This window comes from Dipteris shenzhenensis, chromosome 13 (assembly GCF_047967505.1).
Source record: "Dipteris shenzhenensis isolate YYH24624 ecotype China chromosome 13, Dip_SZ_1.0, whole genome shotgun sequence".
NCBI classification, from domain to species: Eukaryota; Viridiplantae; Streptophyta; class Polypodiopsida; order Gleicheniales; family Dipteridaceae; genus Dipteris; species Dipteris shenzhenensis.
In genome coordinates, this window is record NC_141608.1 from 31,774,995 (window position 1) to 31,792,483 (window position 17,489).

The window sequence follows — 17,489 nt, forward strand, 5'->3', positions numbered from 1 at the left end:
TGCAATGGACATCAATCGCATGAACACAATAGTGAGCTTGAACACTGAAACCCAAAGATTGGGAGCTTCATTCCATTGAGAGATATTTATACATGTTGGTCTCTACACAATTTGTAGGTGCCTCCGTGGTGGGACCTCTTTTGTAGGAGACTATTTGGACAGGAGTCCCTCCACTTTTGGGGGGGACCTTTTGGGTCTCTACACAAAGTGGGAGGACCTTTTGGGTCTCTACACAAAATGGAGGTACCTCCAAAAGTGTAGGCTTTTAGTCTTTCTCTCTCTAGGTTTAGTCACTCTCTCTCTAGATCCTGATTTTGCAAGTATGATTGGATCTTTTCTAGAGAGGATTTTGGCTATCCTCATCCTTTAAGATTTATCATACCATCGTGCAGGCTCGAGATATTACAGGTGGAGCTTTGCCGCTACTCTACACACAATGCTCTCATAGTTGTCCTAGGCTACACTTCTGGCCCTTGTTGCCACAGGGTGCACCAATTCCTTCTTGATATCATCACAAGTTGCTTGCATATGGGAAAGGGATAACTCGACCTTTCCTTTTGGTTCAAGGCATCTAATAATTGTAGGTGTTTTTCTTGGAGAGAAATTGTGGCCTATAGGGCATCCTTTCTACTTTCTGCTAGAGCATTTTGTGTAAGGAGTTGTTGCTACATTTGTTCTGTAACACATGATTAAATTGAAAAGTGATTTCTTAGGGAGGAGTGACATGTAACAGATCCACATTATCCCATCCCAATTTGGTGCCATTAGAACAGGGGCTGTGCTCAATCTCCACTTGAGGGTTTCGAATGCTTGTTCACATTCGTCTGTCCAGATGAAGTTGACTAGGAGCTTATATAGGGGCCTTGCAATCATGGCATACCTCAGTATGAATCTTCTATAGTATCCGGCATGTCCCATGAAGACTTGAATTCCCTTGGCATTTAGCGGGGGGGAAGTTCCATGATGATCTTTATGACTGATAGGGGATAATGATCTCTGATTGTTGCTGCATTGAGATTCACACATATTTTGAGCTTCTTGTATTTCTTAGGAGCAATCACAATTGGTGACACCCAATCAGTATGCTCGATCTCATAAATGAAACCAGCCTCCAGTAATTTTTCTAGTTCTTTATAGACATGGGTGCCATACTTGGGATTTATCGTGTATGTTCCACATAACTTTGGTTTGGATCCTTCCCTTATTGGTATGGTATGTACTACAACTTTTGGGGATACCCCTTTCATTTCTTTGTAGGACCAAGCCATGCAATCTCTATATTCCATTAGCAATGCTTTCAATTCATTTTCTTCTTCTAGAGTGGTCTATTCAGTGATGTACACAGGCTTTTCTCCTTCACCGTTCAAGGCAAGATTTAGTTTCTTTGTCTTGGATGGTCCTTCATAAACTGAGGTATCCTCAATATTCTCTATTTCTTTGAGCTCTGATTCCGTGACTGACCTAGGCATTGCTCTTGTTGCTTCTCCTCTACTGTAGTTTTTGAAGTAATCGGGAACTTCCCTTAGGCCTTCATGGCACTTTGAGGTGCTTGCTTGGCTGCTAACTCCACCGGAATATATTTGGTCCAATTCACTTGTGTTCCCTTGTTCTTCTTTTTGTTACTATTTACCTTTTCACTCTTCATTCTCACATTGGGTTTGAACTTTCTAAGCTTTTTGCTTTGTGAGACCAGTGATGGATTTTCAATAGGAATCGCACTCCCAAGGAGTGGTTCTTCGGCCATACACCTTCTCTGAGGCTGTTTTGCAACTCATCGTTTGTGTCTAATGTGGCATGCTTTCCTCGAGCTTCAGAATTTTAGTCTCGGCACTTTGCAACTTGGATTCGATCTGTCTTTCCATTTCTCTTTCCTGCTCATCTGACGCCATGGTTGCAAATAATTGAGACCATTGTTATAATTGTTGGCTGTGATGTTGTATGATCTGGAATGTGCTATGGCCTTTCTTGTATTGGACATACAGTTGACTCCCATGTGCCCATGTGGAATTTTGGTCTATTTCTTGAACAGCAGTCTGTTGTATGGTGCCACTAGAGACATTTGGGGGTTGTGACTCTAGAGTCGTGGAGTCATCAACATTGGTGACTTGTGATTCCTGGAGAGGCATGCTATTTGGCTCTCTTGCAAAGTCATTATGTGAAATGGTATCCTCTTGGATTTCCATGCTGGAGTCCTTCTATTGCGGGAGCAAGACTGAACTGAGTTGCAGTATTCTTTGGCAGAGTTCCACATTGTCATTCTTTGGAGTCTGTAGTGTTGCCCTTCCATGCTATCCACATTGACAGTAGGTGGAGGGTCTAGTTCCCATTCTGGCAATAATAGCAATGTTTCAAAGTCCTCTATATCTTGTCTTGAGAGGGGTGTAGAGTCATCCTCTTGCTCTATTGCACACCCAATTATTATGGCCAATAGATGGGCAATGTAGCTTTTGCCATTATGTATAGTGGATACATAATTGGTCAGCAGCAGCAGCAAGGATATGTGGTGAGCCCAGTATTGTAGTTTTGCTCTACTAAGGAGTGTAAGAGTTTTTATAGACATATAGTTTTTTCTTACTCCTATATGATTGAAAATGTCGCCAAAAACTTAGTTGCCTCTTTGCATATGGGGTCCAAAATCATATCATGGCGTATTTTGCCGCTTTGTGACTTTGTGTTAGGTGGGAATAAATCTTGAATTTCAGAGAATCTTGCATCCAAATGTTTCTTTGGGTATTCTTCTTGTGCCTTTGAAAATGAGAAAGCGTCCTGCGTAGTGGATTTACTGAGGTAGATATGTAAGGGCTTTTCTTTATATGTTAATGTGCCATACTTATCTTTCTCCAACTTTCTCCTTTTATATGATGTTATGAATTTCATAGCAGGTGTTGGTAAGAAGGATTTTAGCTTCTCAAAAAGACTACCTAGTCCCTTTGACTACAAGAAGTTGTAAGCATTGGGTGACATGGCGAACATTTAGAATGGTGGCCATACAAGCTGTATGTTCCATATGTTTGCTAGCTCTTTGTTGGTTTGGTCCTCAAGGTGTTCTACACCTCTATTCTACATAGTCAATTGCTCTAGCCCAACTTCTCCTGCCTCTAGTATCCCTTGGTTCTGTGGCATTTCTTCTTGGCATGTTGCATTCATTTGCTCATCAGTATCACTATCCAGAACCACTAGCCATGGTCGTTTTGGTGCTGACCTCTGGGTTGGTGATTCTGGACTGTGTCCTTTTTCAGGTTGGTGATTCCAGGAGGGCTATTGAGGTTGAGGCTTAGGCCGTTTGGCATGGTGTCGCTTTGCGGATGGCAGTGTAGACCTTTTTCCCATCTTATTGGACTGTCTTCACCCTGGCATTTGCACACATGAATCATGTCCCGGTTTGACAGTGCGATGTGCCAAGAGTGCACGTTTCTTTTGTGAGTGGCTAATGCATTTTACTTTTTTTGATAAGGGTGCCATGTGTGTGGATTTTAAAAAAGTATCTCTTGGGGCTTTTGTTTGTGCAATTTGTTCATGGTGCTCGAAACATGTGGGTGTGCTATGCATGACTAGTGAGGTAGGCATTCCTCCTATATTCTTAATTTGCTAAGGGAATCATAGGGTAGCTAGGACTCAGTCATCACCTCTGAGCCCTAGGTTGAAATTGATTGAAACTACCTATATGTGCGAAGGCGTACATATGCTAGTGAGTGCTCGTGAAACAATCTAGTCCTAACTATGGAAGACTTGGGACCCCCAAATCTTCATTATTATCAGGGATGGCTTGCATGTTGATGTAGTAGCACTTCAATCGGCTACCGTTTATTGTTGTATTGAACTGGACTCCATCCAGTGTTTCTAGCAGCACAGCTCCAATGGGATTCATTTTCTTGACTCTATAAGGTCCTTGACCTAGAAATTTCAGCTTGCCCTTATGGAGTTTGGTATTGTACAGTAGAACTAGGCCACCTTCCTTGATGTCTTTGTCTTTGAGGTGTCTATCAAGCCATGCCTTCCTTCTTCATTTTTCTATTGTCATGGCATGGTAGGCAACTAATCTGGTCTCTGTATGCTTCTCTAATTGTAGAGTCTTTCTTTTAGTGATGCATGATCTCCCATATGTTCTTGTACTGTTATGCGTAGACTAGGTATTACAAATTCCAGTCATAGGGCTGCATTTTGTTTCTCCGCACAATGAGAACACTTTCGTTCTACTACCTTAGTGAGGACAATACATAAAATTTTTTTGGTGGATTCGGCTTGTCCATTCCCTTGGGGGTAGTAAGGTGTGCTCTTTCTATGGATCACCATAAAGCCAGACAAGAGTTCTTGGATGATGTCATTGATAAAATGTGTGCCTCTATCTAACACAATTTCAATGGGACATCCAAATCGGGTGATTACATTCTCATATAAGAACCTTACTATGCTTCTGCCATCTGCCTTTCTGACGGCTTTGGCTTGAGTCCACTTAGTAAAGTAATAAGTGGCCACAATGATGTAGCGTGCTTGTGTTTCTTTTGCTACTGGATGGATGGGACCCACAAAATCAATCCCCCATTTTTCAAAGGGTTTTTGTGAAATGACTATTGTTAGGGGATTGAAGTCTTTGTGTTGTGGTTTAGAAGCTCGTTGGCATACATCACAGCTTTTGACATATTCATAGGCATCTGACAAAAGTGTTGGCCACCAGTATCCTGCGAGAAGGACTTTTCTTACTGTTGGTTCCCCTTGGAAATGTCCACTTGCAAGCTTCACTGAGGATTGGCAAGATCTCATGTGGCATCACACATCTCCTTAAAACCTGGTCTTTGCCCATCTTGTATAGTTGTCTTGCAATGAGTTGATAGGGTGTAGCTTTTAGAATTAGTTTTTGAGCATTTACTACTGCTTTCATTTCAGGAGGTGGTCTTTCTGCCATTAAGTACCCAATGATGTCTGCACACCAATCAGGCACAACGTCTATTTGAAATAATGCAGCATTTGGTTGGTCATCTTTTATTCCTTCTAGATCTTCTCTTGTCCTCAATCATGACATGTGATCGGCAATGAAATGTTGAGCTCTTTTTCTCACCACAATTTTAAAATTGAATTCTTATAGTAGTAGAAGCCATCGAGTGATCTGGCTTGCGGTACATGGCAGATTGACAAGATATAATAGGGCTTGATGATCTCCATAGAAGATAAACTCAGTAGTCAATAGATAGTGTCAAAATTTCTTCACGCTATAAATCATTGCCAAGGCTTCTCTTTCTGTTGTGGTGTAGTTCACCTCCACATCATTTAGCTGCCTGCCTACAAAGTATAATGGGTAGTCTTTGTTGTGTTTGCCAGGTTGACATAACACACTCCCTACTGCATAATTGGAACCGTCAGTATGTACATGAAAGTCTATGTCCCGATTTGGTGCCATTAGAATAGGGGCTGTGATCAATCTCCACTTGAGGGTTTCGAATGCTTGTTCGCATTCATCTGTCTAGAGATGAAGTTGACTAGGTGCTTATATAGGGGCCTTGCAATCATGGCATACCTCAATATGAATCTTCTATAGTATCCGACATGTCCCATGAAGACTTGAATTCCCTTGGCATTTAGCATGGGGGGGGGGAAGTTCCATGATGATCTTTATTTTGTCCATGTCAGTTGTTGCAATCCCATGTCGAGAGACTATGTGTCCCAAGAATACTCCATGTGTGAGCCAAGAATTGGAATTTTAGAGGATTCAAAGAGATGCCATACTCTGTGCATTTTTTAAGCACTTCTTCAAGGCATTTCAAGTGATTTTTTTTTTCTTGAGTGTATGCACAAGTTGTCGAGGAAGACTTATAGGAACTTGTTGAGAAATTCCTTGAAGGCGGTGTACATTTCCATTTGAAAAGTAGATGGGTCATTGCATAAGCCAAATGGCATGACTCTGTATGCAAAAGTGCCCCATTCTGTGGCAAACGCTATCTTTGCCTGATCTTGAGGTGCAATTTGTACTTGGTTGTACCCGTTGAACCCATCCAAGAAGCTATACACTTCAAATCCTGCTACCCTTTCTAAAACTGTTTCAGTCAAGGGTAGGGGATAATGATCTCTGATTGTTGCTACATTGACATTCTTGAGATTCACACATATTCTAAGCTGGTATGCTTGATATCATAAATGAAACCAGCCTCCATTAATTTTTCTAGTTCTTCATAGACATGGGTGCCATACTTAGGATTTGTCCTGTAAGATCCACATACCTTTGGTTTGGATCCTTTCCTTATTGGTATGGTATGTACTGCAACTTCAAGGGAAATCCCTTTCATTTCTTTGTAGGACCAAGCCATGCAATCTCTATATTCCATTAGCAATGCTTTCACTTCATTTTCTTCTTCTAGAGTGAGATGTTCACCGATGTACACAGGCTTTTCTTCTTCACCGTCCAAGGCAAGATTCAGTTTCCTTATCTTGGCTGGTCCTTCATAAACTGGGGTATCCTCAATATTCTCTATTTCTTTGAGCTCTGATTCCCTGACTGGCCTAGGCATTGCTATTGTTGCTTCTCCTCAGTGTAGTTTTAGAGGTAATCAGGAAACTCCCTTAGGCTTCATGGCACTTTGAGGTGCTTGCTTGACTGCAAGCTCCATTGGAATATATTTGGTCCAATTCACCTGTGTTCCCTTGTTCTTATTTTTGTTACTTTTCACCTTTTCACTCTTCATTCTCACATTGGGTTTAAATTTTCTAAGCTTTTTGCTTTGTGAGACCAGTGATGCATTTTCAATAGGAGTCGCACTCCCAAGGAGTGGTTGTTCGGTGATACAAACACCTTCAAGCCCTTCAGGATTCCATTTAAAATTTGGGGACTCAGATGCTTTTGTGGGCTTAGTTAAGTACAATTCTACCACTCTGGTCTGCATTCTTTTGAATCTGTTGAAGTGCTCTATCTTGGCCTTTTGGTGCTGTACACCCTCCTTCTTTTTCTTGGATGGATTGCTATTGGATTGTGTCGGAGGGTCGATCTTGGGGTATTCAATGGTCATGAGTGCCTATAGGATTATCAAGTCATTGTCAAATACTTGGCCTTCCAAGGTTGCATTATCAGCTTCTGTTTCCAGATCCCACTATATGTCGGCACCATAGCCTTCTATTATGGATTCTTTAGGGTCACTGTCCCATTTGACACTTGTCATGAAGACTGGCATTTCCACTACTTTTGATTCATCATCCCAGATTGGTGCTTCTAGTTGTATCATTTGGGCATCCACATTTGCCAACATTAGATGTGTTGTTTTACAATTATCTATTGTAGCGAATGTCTGTATCCAATTATTGATGTCACTTTGTGTATCCCCCTCTATGGGCTTTAGTGCATTGGTAGGTACAGGGGATGCATGATTGGTGGTTGTAGTGGAAGAAGTGTCAACATTTCTAGGAATAGTGGGTTTGATTTCCCCTGTTCCCAAATTTATCTTGTCAGCGGTTTCTCTAATTTGGATAGTGATCCTATCAGTGCCCCAATCATGGAGTACCAATGCTTCCCAAAGCCATGGTCTTCCCAACAATATCTAGTATGCTGTGGTGCCCTTGGGAAGATCCAAGATAGTAAGCTGGAGTGTGAATCTTACTCTAACAATTTTTGTTGATACATTGTCAACGATACCCAATGGCTTCATTTTCGTGTGGTCAGCTAAGCGGATGTTAAATGTGGCCTTATGCATTGGAGGTAGGCTCCATTCTTCATATAGCTTTGCTGCCAAAATGTTTACTCCGGCTCCACCATCTACTATTGTCGGGTATTGACCAAAGGCTTATGCTCCAGTGGGATGGTTACATTTTTTATGTCATCCCGAGCACCAAATTTTACCAAAATTACCTTTTCCTCTTCTTCAGGTGGGGGAAAGTATTGTGAAGATTCAATCCATCCCTTGAAACTTTCCCACATTGTAGGGCAATTTCTTAGTAAGGTCCCAATTGGCATTGTGACGGGGCAGCTTATCAAGCTTGCTAGTGCGGTGCCATCCAATTGGGGATATTTTGCATGTTGCTCTATTACCTATTAGAAGTTGTTGGGATCAATCACCGTGTCAATGCTGGGTGCTGATGGTGCTCTAATCCCTGTTGCTGCCACCTTGTCTGCCTCAAATTTTTATTGTTCTTGTTGAACCCATTGCTTCAAGGCTTGGTAGCATGTCTTTTTAGTTTCAGCATTGGGGTATGCTTCCTTGGCTCCTTGGGTGGCACTTTTTGAGGATGTGCTAGGCATGGTCTCACTGTGTTGTGGGATTGGCATGGCTTCTTTTGCTAGAGGGCTCTTTGCTTCTTGAGTGAAAAGGAGTTTTTGCCGTGTCGCTTCTTTCTATTGTCGTGTTATGATCAAAAGTGGCTGTGATGCCACACTTCGTGTTGCCACACTGTGATATTCCACACTTATCATCCCCAGGGGTACATCAGGTTTTACTTCAGTGGTTCGTTGAGGCTTTGTTCTTAGTGGGTAGTCCATGCAAGCATGCCCAACTTTGCATTCCTTGCACATAGGTTGGAATGAACCCTTGGGTAGGCACTTTGCTATGCGGTGGTTTTCTCCACAAACAAAACACTTGATAGGTGCTAGATATGTGGTGGGTCTTACTTGATTTGCATACACCGGGATGAGTCCTTCAACACCATCCATGTAGTACATAGGGTATTCTGTTTCATACTCATAGCGAGGTTCTAGCTCTTCAGATTGGAGTTGTTGCACCAAAACAACTGGAGCAAGATTGGGAGCCTATGGATATTGCAGAGGATTTGGATTCCTCATTAGTTGCAACAATTGTGTTCTCATCGGGAGTGGGTTGAGACGTGGCACTTGTGCATTAGGTACCAGTGCTGGTTGTCTGTACACTGGGTTTGCGACTATTGGTACTATTGGGGCCAAAGTTGTGCTACCCTCATATTATCAAAACAAGTATTTACATCATGCCCTGTAGCATTGCAAATGGGTGGGTTTAGTCTGTTCCTTAAGATTGGGCATTCATTGGCTGTATGGTTGGCCATACAGTGTGGGTACCAAACATTTTATCTCCGTGGGTATTGTGGTGGCTGAGAGACACATAGCTTTTGCTCGATGGCCTGCATCATTTCATCTTTTACTCTTAGGGCCATGGCTTCCACTCTGTCCTCATTGGTGCGATCTTTGTGAGAAGTGCTTCCCTTCTTTGAAGACTTCTTGTCACGATGACTTGATTTATAGCCATCATTGTCACTGTCAGAATCAGTCATGCCATCCGTAGTGTCAATTGCAGCTTCATAAGCATCGTTGAAATTGCATAGCTGCTGACTTTTTTCATGTCCTTGCGAATGGATTTTTTCAGGCCAGAGATGAACCATGCTATGAGGTACTTGTCATCCCGACGGGGATCACACTTTGCTATTAATATTTTCATTCTTCCCAAGTATGTTCTGATCTTTTCTTTGTTGTGCATATCTATATTGCCAAGTTGTAACGTGGGGTCATCTTGTAGCCTTTCTGTTTGGAATCTTCTTCTGAACTGGTTAGATAACAGTGCCCATGTGGCTCTCTCCTCTACGAGAAGGTTGAGGTACCATTTTGAAGCCTCATCAGTTAGAGCCATCGGGAACTAGGCGGCTTTGGTTTCATTTGACTGGTTGCCTCCAACACAACATGTTGTGTTGAAGAGTTGAAGGAACTTGGCGGGGTCCCCTCGTCCATTGTACTTTGCATTTCCAATTTACCAAAGTGTCGTATGTCACTGTTGTTGTTGTTGCGTTGTTCTTTAAGGTGTTTTGAAGGACTTCTATTGTCACTACGTATTCCTTCTTCAATTATTATGTCATCCATGCTGCTTGTCGATGGTGAGAGGTTGAATTCTTGAAGAGCATCGAGGGTCGAAGAAAGCTCCCGAAAATGGTAGGTTCTAGCCTTTTTCCTCTCAAGTGCATAAACAAGTCCTACTTGTAACTTTTAGGTGGGTGCATGTGACTGCGAAGTCTAATTATGATTTCAACCTTCGTGGACTCGAAAATGGTAAAAAATAAGCAAGCGGCGGGTCAAAATAAATGCCTATGTGAGGTGACTACTGGAGCCCAAAAATGATGGTTAAACACTTCAAAAAACTTCATTTACAGTAGATCTTAACATGCGCGAAATTTGGGTTCGATCCAGGTGCAATTCGGTTTCCAAACGGCCATGATATGGGCTCCCAAAGGAGTAAAAATTGTTAAGGGGGTTAGAGATGCATTAGTGTTGTAGGGATTGTCGTGTTAAAAATGTGCCTAGGAATGCCCCACGTGAGTGGGAAAATGTGCCAGTATAGACGGATTGTCAATTGGAGGTCTCGATGGAATTTTATGAGTGAATTAGTGTGACAAAGGGGCCCACACGGGGGCACAAGTTGATGTGTGTTATGCATGCCTAAATGGTGTGGGATTGGTTGGAAAAAGTTCCCGTAGCTCAATGGTTCCATGTATGGATCATCAAAGTTAGGTGCCCTTTTGTCTTTAGGACCAAGTGTGAATGGTCCTAGACCTTTGATCTATCTAGGGTTATTCACTAACTGCTAGTTAGTTTGGAACTGGTCCTTAACCTAACCTAGTTTATCTAACTAAATCAATTAGTGTGACTGTAGTTAGTCCAACTAACTAAAGTTAGTTACTAATTGATCCAAGGTTAACTTAATCTAACCCTCTGATCAACTAACCTAACCTAAGGTCGAGTAACCTAACATGTGTGAAACTAACCTAACCTAATGTCAACTAACCTAACTACGGTTAGTTTGTTTAGGTTTTTTTTTTTTTTTTGAGAGAGAGAGGGGGGGGGAAGCCAGTGGCGACAATGGAAGGGGGGGGGGGGGAGGGGGTGGTGTGGGTTTTGGAGATGTAGGAGGGGGGGCGGGGGAGGGGGCGAAAAGACGAGGGGAAGGAGTAGTGATGGAGGGCCTTAGGGCCTTGGCTGGCTAGGGCACCGCACAAGCGCAGTTGGCGGGCATCGCAAGCATCGTTGCCATTGCCACTTGCAGGTGTCACCATCGCGTGGCACATGGGCACTACGGGTTAGCTGTCCGTATGCTATAAAAAGGCCAAGGTAGAGCACTCAACAAGTTTGAAAGAATGCAGACTAGAGTGGTTGAATTGTACTTGATGAAGCCCACAAAAGCACCTGAGTCCCCAAATTTTAAATGGGATCCTGAAGGGCTTGAAGGTGTTTGTATGGCCGAAGAACCACTCCTTGGGAGTGCAACTCCTATTGAAAATCCATCACTGGTCTCACAAAGCAAAAAGCTTAGAAAGTTCAAACCCAATGTGAGAATGACGAGTGAAAAGGTGAATAGTAACAAAAAAGAAGAACAAGGGAACACAGGTGAATTGGACCAAATATATTCCAGTGGAGCTTGTAGCCAAGCAAGCACCTCAAAGTGCCATGAAGGCCTGAGGGAAGTTCTCAATTATTTCAAAAACTACACTGAGGAGAAGAAACAATAGCAATGCCTAGGTCAGTCAGGGAATCAGAGCTCAAAGAAACATAGAATATTGAGGATACCTTAGTTTATGAAGGACCAGCCAAGACAAGGAAACTAAATCTTGCCTTGGATGGTGAAGAAGAAAAGCCTGTGTACACCGGTGAACATCTCACTCTAGAAGAAGAAAATGAATTGAAAGCATTGCGAATGGAATATAGAGATTGCATGGCTTGGTCCTACAAAGAAATGAAAGGGATCTCCCTAGGAGTTGCAATACATACCATACCAAGAAATGTATGTGGACCTTACATGACAAATCCCAAGTATGGCACCCATGTCTATGAAGAACTAGAAAAATTACTAGAGGCTGGTTTCATTTATGAGATCGAGCATACCGATTGGGTGTCAACAATTGTGATTGTTCCTAAGAAAAACAAGAAGCTCAGAATACATGTGAATCTCAAGAACGTCAATGCAGCAACAATCAGAGATCATTATCCCCTACCATTGACTGAAACAGTTTTAGAAAGGGTAGCAGGATTTGAAGTGTATAGCTTCTTGGATGGGTTCAACAGGTACAACCAAGTACAAATTGCACCTCAAGATTAGGCAAAGACAACGTTTGCCATAGAATGGCGCATTTTTGCATACAGAATCATGCCATTTGGCTTATGCAATGCCCCATCTACTTTTCAAAGGGTAATGTACACCACCTTCAAGAAAATTCTCAACAAGTTCCTACAAGTCTTCCTTGACGACTTGTGCGCACACTCAAGAAAAAAGGATCACTTGAGATGCCTTGAAGAAGTGCTTAAAAAATGCACAGAGTATGGCATCTCTTTGAATCCTCTAAAATGCCAATTCTTAGTCAGACACGGAGTAGTCTTGGGACACATAGTCTCTCGACATGGGAGTGCAACTAACATGGACAAAGTAAAGATCATCATGGAACTCCCCCCCCCGCCCCCCCGCTAAATGCCAAGGGAATTCAAGTCTTCATGGGACATGCTGAATACTACAAAAGATTCATACTGAGGTATGCCATGATTGCAAGGCCCCTATATAAGCTCCTAGTCCACATCATCTGGATAGACGAATGCGAACAAGCATTCGAAACCCTCAAGTGGAGATTGATCACGGCCCCTATTCTAATGGCACCAAATTGGGACACAGAATTTCATTTACATACTGATGGTTCCAATTATGCAGTAGGGAGTGTGTTATGTCAACTTGGCAAACACAACAAAGACTACCCAATATACTTTGCAAGCAGGCAGCTAAATGATGCAGAGGTGAATTACACCATAATAGAAAGAGAAGCCTTGGTAATGATCTATAGCATGAAGAAATTTCAACACTATCTATTTGCTACTGACTTTATCTTCTACACAGATCATCAAGCCCTATTATATCTTGTCAATCGGCCATGTAGCATAGGTTGGATCACTCGATGGCTTCTATTGCTACAAGAATTCAATTTCAAAATTGTGGTGAGAAAAGGAGTTCAACATTTCATTGGCGATCACATGTCATGATTGAGGACATGAGAAGACCCGGAAGGAATAGAAGATAACCTACCAGATGCCGCATTATTACAAATAGATGCTGTGCCTAATTAGTGTGCAGACATCATTGGATACTTAATGGCCGGAAGACCACCTCCTAAAATGAAAGCAGTGGATGCTAGGAAACTAATTCTAAAAGTTGCACCCTACCAACTCATTGCAGGACAACTATACAAGATGGGCAAGGACCAGGTTTTAAGGAGATGTGTGATGCCACATGAGATCATGCCAATCCTCAGTGAAGCACATGAAGGCATTGCAAGTGGACATTTCTAAGGGGAAGCAACAGCAAAGGAAAGTCCTTCTCGCAAGATACTGGTGGCCAACACTTTGGTCAGATGCCTATGAATATGTCAAAAGTTGTGATGTATGCCAACGAGCTTCTAAACCACAATACAAAGACTTTAATACCCTAACAACAGTCGTTGCACAAAAACCCTTTGAAATATGGGGGATTGATTTTGTGGGTCCCATCCATCTAGCAGCAAAAGGAACACAAGCACGCTACATCATTGTGGGCACTGATTACTTTACCAAATGGGCGGAAGCTAAAGCCATCTTGGGGGGCCCAAGTCTTCCATAGTTAGGACTAGATTATTTCACGAACACTTACTAGCATATCTATGCCTTCGCACATATAGGTAATTTCAATCAATTTCAACCTAGGGCTCAGAGGTGATGACCGAGTCCTAGCTGCCCTATGATTCCCTTAGCAAATTAAGCACATATGAGGAATGTCCACCTCACTAGTCATGCATAGCGCACCCACATGTTTCGAGCACCACGAATAAATTGCACAAATAGAAGCCCCAAGATATACGTGTTTTGATCCACACACACGGCACCCTCATCACAAAAAGAGTAAAATGCATTAGCCACTCACAAAAGAAACATGTACTCTTAGCACATGGTACTATATTGGCACTATTGAACTGGGACCTGATTCATGTGTGCAATGCTAGGGTGAAGACAGTCCAATAAGATGGGAAAAAGGCGACACCATGCCAAACGGCTCAAGCCTCAACCTCAACAGCCCCCCTCAAATCACCAACTTGAAGAAGGACATGGTCCAGAATCACCAACCCAGAGGTTAGCACGAAAACGACCATGGCTAGTGGTTCTGGACAGGGATACTGATGAGTAAATAAATGCAACATGCCAAGAAGAAATGCCACAGAACCAAGGGATACTAGAGGCGGGAGAAATTGAACCAAAGTAATTGACTATGCAGGATGTAGGTGCAAAACACCTTGAGGACTAGACCAACAAAGAGCTATCAATAGATGGAACAATATAGCTTGTATGGCCATGAGTCTCAACGTTCACCATGTCACCCCAAAAAATAGGAGAAAATCAAATGAATGATTCGATAGGGAGAAAAAATCAAGCAAAAAAACATTGACATGTAGTCAAAGGGACTAGGTAGCCTTTTTGAGAAGCTAAAATTCTTCTTACCAACACTTGCTATGACAGAATACATTTGTCAATTCATAACATCATATAAAAGGAGGGAGTTGGAGAAAGATAAGTATGGCACAATAACATATAAAGAAAAGCCCTTACAGATCTACCTTAGTAGATCCACTATGCAAGAAGAACATGTGGCATGCACATCATGTTCCCCCCCCCCACATGTGGTGTGCACCATATGAGGGGAAGGGGGAACATGCCTCATGTTCCTCCTTTATTAAGTTTTTGATTAAAAGAAGCTACCTAATTGATTTATTGATTAATTTTTAGAGTAGCTATAAATTATCTTATTTGATTAGCTTGTTGATTGATTATTGATTAATTCTTTAGTAATTAGTAATTAACCTTTTAATTAGTTAAGTACTAATTTTTATTACTAACTATTTTGATTCCTTATTAATTAAATCTTTATTTAAATAATAATAATGATTACTTATATTATTAAATATTTATTAATTAATTCGTTGGACAATGCTCCTCACTCCCACTTCAGTTAAGCCCTCTTTTTTTTATATCCCATTCACGTTTCTTTTGCAAACAACCCACATTAAGTTGTTTTATTGGAGACTTTTCAAAGGTTTTGGTTCATACCACAAAACTGTGAATGTGTTTGGGATTCCCATTTTATTTCTTGCTATTTGAGCTATCTTTGTGACCCAAATTGGGCCTTATTAGTTATCTAGCTTTGATTCCAAATCCGCTTCCCAAACAGCAATAAATGACTCTCTTGAATTTCATCAGATGGTCAAACTTTGGTAAGGTCTTATCATGTTTCCCACTATAAAATTTATGAGGTAATAGGCAATGCTCAGCTTCTTCCATATCTTTAGCTATAGTATCTATAGCAAATAAAGATCCTCTTGACTTATTTTGTTATGGCCAAAATAAATCTAATTGTTCCATGCTCGATAAATTTTCTTGTTCTTTAGATATTTGACAAGAAATTCCTTTGCCATGATTATCTCCATGCTTTTTCTTAGACTAATCTGGGTATTTTGCATCATACTCCTAAGATTGTCAACCAATGCTTACAAGCCTTTCATTTTATCTATGTCAAGTGGTTTTTTTAATGAGAACAAATGTAACTAGTTTTCTCCAAGGTGGTTATTTCTTGTAATAAAGCAAAAGGTGCAGTCCATAAATGATCTCCATCCATTGAGTAGTACTTCCATTGCATCATTGGACCATGTCATGCATGCTAAACTAGAATTAGTATGGATTTGCATGCCCTATTAGTGCATCAACTCCTTGTTGCATTGACTTTCGAAACCTAAGAGGCATGTAATGCTATCCGAGCAGAATATACAGGAAACCATAATGAGAGTTTGTTGTAAGAAACTTTACCTTAGAAGAGTTATAAAGGAAATTTGTGAGGATATTTTGATGGGTATTTGGAGCAACACAAGGCCAAATAGACATAATCATCTTCTTTAATATTTTCTTACTTCCTTTGACAATCTTAAATGACTTAAAGATAAGTCTATGCAAACCTCAACTAATACCGATGGTTAATGGGATTGTCATTTGTAACTAAGGGTATCAGTTGTGTTAACTAGATTATCACATTGTACCTATCAGTGCATTTGGGAAGAGGTCAAAGCTAGAGTGATTAATAAAGTTCATGGAAATGCAAGCAAGCTAAAGGACAAAGAAGCACCTTGAATGCGTTTGTGGCTTTAAAGCAAATCTTTAAAGACAATGCACTACCACAACCTCATCTTCAACAAACAATGCCAGATAGAAGTATCATGTGCGAACATCATCTTCCTCTAGGAATGACAAAGAAAGGTTGTGCTAGAGTTTTTTAAAAAAACTTTACAAGACAGAGAAGGAGAAATTTCTAGAGCTACCTTTTACAAAATTTGGTATGGAAAATCTTGCAATGTGAAAACACCATAAAAAAAAAGGACATCAAAATGCAAGATATGTGATGAATTTAAAAATGCCATTGAACATAATAAATGCGAGCAACTTCGACAAAGATGTATAAAATGGAGATCAATCCATTTACATTGTGTGTAGGATGCAAGAATGTGTAAGAAAACAATACAACGTTTGTGCTCAACAGATAATAGGATCTCGTATGCAAGAGAGAAAAGCAGATAGTATGGAGAATCAAAAATTTGATTACTGTAAAACTGATACAATAGATGGCACTGCCTCCCAGCCGTGTGCTCCTATGTGAGAAGCTTCGATGGCATGCTGGAAACAGTAGAGGACGGAGGCTGGATGCTAAGGAATCAAGGTTGCTGTAGCCAGTGATGATAATGGGCTTCACAGGCTTGCACTTTTATAGTCACCGGTCGTAGTCGGTTAGACTCAATTGGGAGACCCCGACCCAGTCCACCCCAATTGGGAGGTCAGGCCACTAACCATACGATAGAACCGTGGCACAGAATAGAGCAACTAACCTACGGCGGCCCACAGCCATCCGAGATCATCTAAGGCTCCAAACGGGCCCCGCAACCCGAGAGTGGGCTGGCTCTAGGAAATGCTCTGTCTACCCTCAGTGCGGTCAGTCATGGGATGTCTTCCCGCACTTGCATGTAGCCTAGTTGGCAATGTGCCAACTCTATCTAAAGCCGTCCAGCCATCAAGCCACACATGGCCCCCATCTGGTGTCCAAACCAGGACCTACCGGATAACCGAGCTACTCAAATGCCTTCTCCTCATATGGGAGGCTTACAAGTAGAGTTAGCTGGTTCCCGCATAGTTACACGAGAGTGGAGCATTGATATCTAACAGAATGTTGTATGCTTATTAGAGGAACAAAGCTATATCAAGTATCAATAAATTTATGTGCATCAACATTCATGGCAAGGATTAGAATTAGAATACAGCTTCTTTGCCAAGGTGTAGATGCACCCCACCTCTATTGTGGATGGTAAATGTGGACCAAAAACACACTTGTGTGGAGTCTTAATACATGTGTACAGACTGTTCTATGATGTATGGATTGGTAGCTTGCAAGAACATGATAGGAACTAGTGGCAACATCTATCATGAAAGCAATACGATAGGTCAAGGATGCACGTGGATG